Source organism: Mauremys mutica, chromosome 6 (assembly GCF_020497125.1).
Source record: "Mauremys mutica isolate MM-2020 ecotype Southern chromosome 6, ASM2049712v1, whole genome shotgun sequence".
Classification (NCBI taxonomy): Eukaryota; Metazoa; Chordata; order Testudines; family Geoemydidae; genus Mauremys; species Mauremys mutica.
In genome coordinates this window covers 41,078,040-41,084,039 of record NC_059077.1, presented here as the reverse complement: position 1 = coordinate 41,084,039, position 6,000 = coordinate 41,078,040, and positions in this window count along the sequence as shown.

Genomic DNA, 6,000 nt, shown 5'->3' with positions numbered 1-6,000 from the left:
CCTCTAATTTGTCTAGGTTCCTCTGTATCCTATCCCTACCCTCCAGCATATCTACCACTCCTCCCAGTTTAGTGTCATCTGCAAACTTGCTGAGGATGCAGTTCACACCATCCTCCAGATCATTAATGAAGATATTGAACAAAACTGGCCCCAGGACCAACCCTTGGGGCACTCCACTTGATACTAGCTGCCAACTAGACATGGAACCATTGATCACTACCTGTTGAGCCCGACGATCTAGACAGCTTTCTATTCACCTTATAGTCCATTCATCCAGCCCATACTTCTTTAACTTGCCGGCAAGAATACTGTGGGAGACAGTATTAAAAGCTTTGCTAAAGTCAAGGAATAACATGTCCACTGCTTTCCCCTCATCCACAGATCCACTTATCTCATCATAGAAGGCAATTAGGTTAGTCAGGAATGACTTGCCCTTGGTGAATCCATGCTGACTGTTCCTGATCACTTTCCTCTCCTCTAAGTGCTTCAGAATTGATTCCTTGAGGACCTGCTCCATGATTTTTCCAGGGACTGAGGTGAGGCTAATTGGCCTGTAGTTCCCCGGATCCTCCTTCTTCGCTTTTTTAAAGCTCGGCACTACATTGGCCTTTTTCCAGCCATCCAGGACCTCCCCCGATCGCCATGAGTTTTCAAAGATAATGGCCAATGGCTCTACAATCATATCTGCCAACTCCTTTAGCACCCTCAGATGCAGTGCATCCGGCCACATGGACTTGTGCTCATCCATCTTTTCTAAATAGTCCTGAACCACTTCTTTCTCCAGAGAGGGCTTGTCACCTCCTCCCCATGCTGTGCTGCCCAGTGCAGTAGTCTGGGAGCTGACCTTATGAAGACAGAGGCAAAAAAACCCATTGAGTACATTAGCTTTTTCCACATCCTCTGTCACTAGGTTGTCTCCCTCATTCAGTAAGGGGCCCACACTTTCCTTGACTTTCTCCTTGTTGCTAACATACCCGAAGAAACCCTTCTTGTTACTCTTAACATCTCTTGCTAGCTGCAACTCCAAGTGTGATTTGGCCTTCCTGATTTCACTCCTGCATGCCTGAGCAATATTTTTATACTCCTCCCTGGTTATTTGTCCAATCTTCCATTTCTTGAAAGCTTCTTTTTTGTGTTTAAGATCAGCAAGGATTTCACTCTTAAGCCAAGCTGGTCGCCTGCTATATGTACTATTCTTTCTACACATCAGGATGGTTTGTTCCTGAAACCTCAATAAGGATTCTTATACATAAAATAAACTCCAGTATAAAAAGATAACTGGTTAATTTATGTCACAATGAACCTAACTTAATCAATAGTAAGTTTCCCTTTGACTTTGGAGGGAGTACAATTGGCCAACATTTGGCACAAATTATAACCTATTTAAATGACTCACTCTGACTGGCCTGAGTCCTTATCTTGTCCAGGGTTAGTGTCCAAACTTAGCCCATTCCTGAGGATTGGCTTCATGAGTAATTCAAGAACAGTAAGTACAGAAGTTTCAGCCTATGTGTAATGAAAGTCAACTATAGTTGCCAGTGGGATTGAACCCAGGACTTTCAGAGCTAAAAGCATGAGTTGTTACAGCTTCACTGAAAGAGCTGAGAGCTAGATCTACAAAAGGACTTGTTGGAGTGTTTAACTTTTAGGCACTCCGCTGCTCCGGGGTATCCTCAGCCTTGAGTTAGGAGCCCAGTCTCACTATACCTTGCCTAAGAATGGGGTTCGTAGCAGCCAGCAAGCTGAGTAGGGAACTGCCTAATTTGCCAATAGGAAATGACAAGGAGAGGGGCATTGCCTAAACCTGGCCCCTCAAAAGTAGTTTGGTGTCTAATTCAACTTGGGATTCACAACCAGGAACCCATTTGTGGAGTTGGGCACCTAAGCCAAGTCAGTCCTTTCTTGAGAAAATCTACCCCACTCCACCAGTAATTAGGACATTCACCTGGGAGGCCAATTTTCAACTCTCTGCTCTGTCTAAAGTGGGGGCACCCTGATCCCAGCTGAGTGCCCTAGCCACTTGGCTATTGGAGATTTTGGTGCAGGGTTTTTTCAGTCTCTTCTGTTGGAGCTGTTCCACTTTGTGTAAATAATTTAATATTCATTAGAATAGGGAATTGAATGGGGCTCTCCTACATCCCACATAAATGGCCACACCACTAGGCTATACAGTCAATTTCACACTGCCTCTCTGGTTCAGTGACTATTCCCAGTGTGATCAGGGAGCAGGTTTCCAAGTTCTAAAACCATTGTCCTAAAAAGGACCTACCAATAGTTTAAAATTTCTTTTATCATATTTTCCCTACCTGTTCTCCTCCCCCTTTCTAGCCACTTGGATGGCCGTGCCTTCCACCTGTCTGGCAAAATGTCATTTATTCAATTTCCTCTAAGAGACTTTCCCTCAAACTAGTACCAGGGCTGTTTAATGAAAAGTGCACTTAAAACTATCACAGAAACCAAATTTCTCACGAGAATTCAGTTTGATCTTCAGCAATGCAATGTAAGACCAGACAAAGAAAAATTGTACCATTATTTATTACTCTTCTAAGATGCTGTAGCTCTAACTGTGAAGTCTTCCACTCATCTTTCTGTCCTATGCCAAGGAAAAAGAAGAGTTATTTAAATCTATAACTGAACCTTCTCAGAGGCTGACTAAATCTCCTCTTCTGGTTAACATTGTTCCTGATGCAATATTGAAGTAAGACAGGAATGTGATGATGCATTACATCAACATGTCATGTTCACAGGATTCTTTTGATGATTTATTGCACTAATATGTCAGCAGCAAACCACCTTCAGTACATTTTTTTAATTACAAATGTAACTCTTCCCCCAACACGTGGTTCAAGCTTCTGCCCTGATGCTTGCTAATTGGAGCGGCTTCTCCCTCCTTTCTTGCATGGGTTGGACCCTGACCTCTTTGTTGCGACACCTGATGCCTCCACCCGAGGTAACTCCTCTCTGTGCCTGGGAAACAAGGGATACTGTCCCTTGGGAAAATGTCTAATATTACTATTCTTAACAAGGCATATAGCCCAGTACACAAACAAAATACATTAATAATACAAACCCCAACAAATGAAATGCCACATCCAAAAATAACAATGTAACAAAGAGGGAGTCTATTGGGGATTGCAAACAGAGGTTCTAGGGAAGGAAAGGCGTATGGGTAGTTAATAAACACTCGAAAGTTAATACAACAAATTCCCCACCTCCCACCATTCACAGCTGTACCATAGCTCCCAGCTCCTTCCCTGGCACCTTCCCAGGTAGATGAAATGCTCAAGATGTGTCCGGAGATGCATGTCGCAATGCTGCCAACATTGGCCGGTTTAAAGAAAATGAAAGGGGCTGTCTTATAGTGTGTCCACCCCTGAGTGGTGAAGGATCTTTTCCTGACTCCTTGGTCCTGTGGTGGTCTCAGCTGGTTCTAGATAGCCAGCAACATGCTGGTTCTCTGCATCCCTGGGCACTGGTCTCCGCAGGGCTGGAATGTCTAACCATGCCCTAGATCCCACAACAGCCCAAATACCACCTATGTGTGGAGGAGGAGTTAATCAGAGACTCTCTGAGCTGTTCTGCTTCTCTCTCAGCTCCAAAGTAAAAAAAATCCAAAAGAGAAACTAAAACTAGTCCCTTTGTCCTGGTCTACACTAAGGGGGGGGTCGAACTAAGGTACGCGACTTCAGCTACGCGAATAGTGTAGCTGAAGTTGAAGTACCTTAGTTCGGGCTACTCACCCATCCAGACGCCACGGGATCGAAGTCCGCGGCTCCAAGGTCGACTCCGGCACCACCGATCGCGGTGGTGGAGTTCCGGAGCGCGTGGGGAGTTCGAACTATCGCATCTTGATTAGACGCGATAGTTCGAACTCCGAGAAGTCGAACTCTCCGCGTCGACCCACGCGGTAAGTATAGACCTATCCTTTGTCTCTGAGTCAGGCTGTTCCCTCCCACTGATTACTATTGAGAACTCATGGAGGACGGGTGAGATTCAAGAGGGCTGCATAAGGGCAGACATAGTACTTATCTTTAAAAAGATGAATAAAGGGGACCTGGGGAATTATAGGCCAATCAGCTGAACTTTGATACCTGGAACAGATTATTAAACAGATTATTAAACAATCCTGGAACAGATTATTAAACAATCAGTTTGTAAGCACTTAGGGGATAGCAGAGTTATAAGTAATAGATTTGTCAAGAACAAATCAGGCCAAACCAAACTATTTTCTTCTTTGACAGTTACTGGCTTGGGGGATGGAGGGAAGCAGTAGATGTGATATCTTGATTTTAGTAAGGCTTTTAACACAGTCCCACATGGCATGCTTATTAGTAAAGTAGGGAAATGTGGTCTGGAAGACATTTCTGTAAGGTGGGTGCACAACTGGTTGACAGACCATACTCAAAAGAGTAGCTATTGATGGTTTGCTGTCAGACTGGGAGGGGGTATCTAGTGGGGTACCCGGGGCTCAGTCCTGTGTTTGATACTATTCAAAATTTTCATTAATGACTTGGATAATGGAGTGAAGAGTATGCTTATGCAATTTGTGGATGATACCAAGCTGGAAGGGGTTCCATCACTTTGAAGGACAGGATTAGAATTCAAAATGACCTTGACAAATTAGAGATTTGGTCTGAAATCAGCAAGATGAAAATCAATAAGGACAAGTGCAAAGCACTTCATGTAGGAAGGGGAAATCAAGTGCACAAATACAAAATGGAGAATATCTGTCTAGGCAGTAATACTTCTGAAAAGGATCTGGGGGTTATAGTGGGTCACAGATTTCATATTAATCAAGAATGTGATGCAGTTGGAAAAAATGGCTAATATTTTGTGGTGTACTAATAGGAGTGTTGTATGTAAAACACAGGAGGTAATTGTTCCATTCTACTCAGCACTGGTGAGGCCTGAGCAGGAGTACTGTGTTCAGTTCATCAGAAAGATGTGGACAAATTGGAGTGAGTCCAGAGGAGAGCAACAAAAATGATAAAAGGTTTAGAAAACACTGCCCTATGAGGAAAGGGTAAAAATACTGGGTGTGGTTAGTCTTGAGAAAGAAGAATGATGGGGGATCTGATACCAGTCTTCAAATATGTTAATAGCTATTATAAAAAGGACTGTGATCAATTATTTTCTATGTCCACTGACAGTAAAACATGAAGTAATGGCCTTAATCTGCAGCAAGGGACTTTTAAGTTAGATATTAGGAAAAACATTCCAACTATAAGAGTAGTTAAGACTGGAATTGAGTTCCAAGGAAGTCTGTAGAATCCCCGTCATTGAAGGTTTATAAGAACAGGCTGGAGAAACACTTGTCAGGGATGGTCTCTCGAGGTCCCTTCCAGGCTCTCTGTCTGTACTACACAGCGGTACATATCTACGTTTCTATGATCTTGTATATGTCCATTTGGGCAGAATTCACAATGAAATCACTGAGAATTTTGATTGAGGAGGAAGTACACCATCAGGCCTCTTTGTAAGTAAAGGATAGGTTTTGGAGATGGTATGGACAATGTGGTAGGGAAGTTTAGTGGCCTATTAGAAACATTTACAAATTATATTTTAGTGGGGAATGGGATGATTTAGAATGAGCATTATTCAGGCATACAGAGACGGACCACAAAAAGTTCTTCTCTCCTAATCTATGTCATACATAAATATTTTTAAAATATTCTGTTTTTATCCAGATCATTTTATGTTAATATAAGGAGCCTGATTTTTTTAAAAAGATGTCTGAATCTATCCTCTGTTTGTACAGCCACAATAAATGATTTAGGTGTAAAAATGATAGGATTTGCTCCCACAACTAATTGTGGGTTCAAGAAAATGTCTGGTACTGAAATTTAACCCAACATCTACAATCTATTCTATATTGTGTAATGTGCTATTTTCCTGTAGATAAAGTATTTTCTGAATGTAAAGCTTCATTTATGACAAGGGAAAGTTTTACATGTTCAGTGCTGTATTTGGCTTCCCTCAGGCAACAGAATATGTAACAAA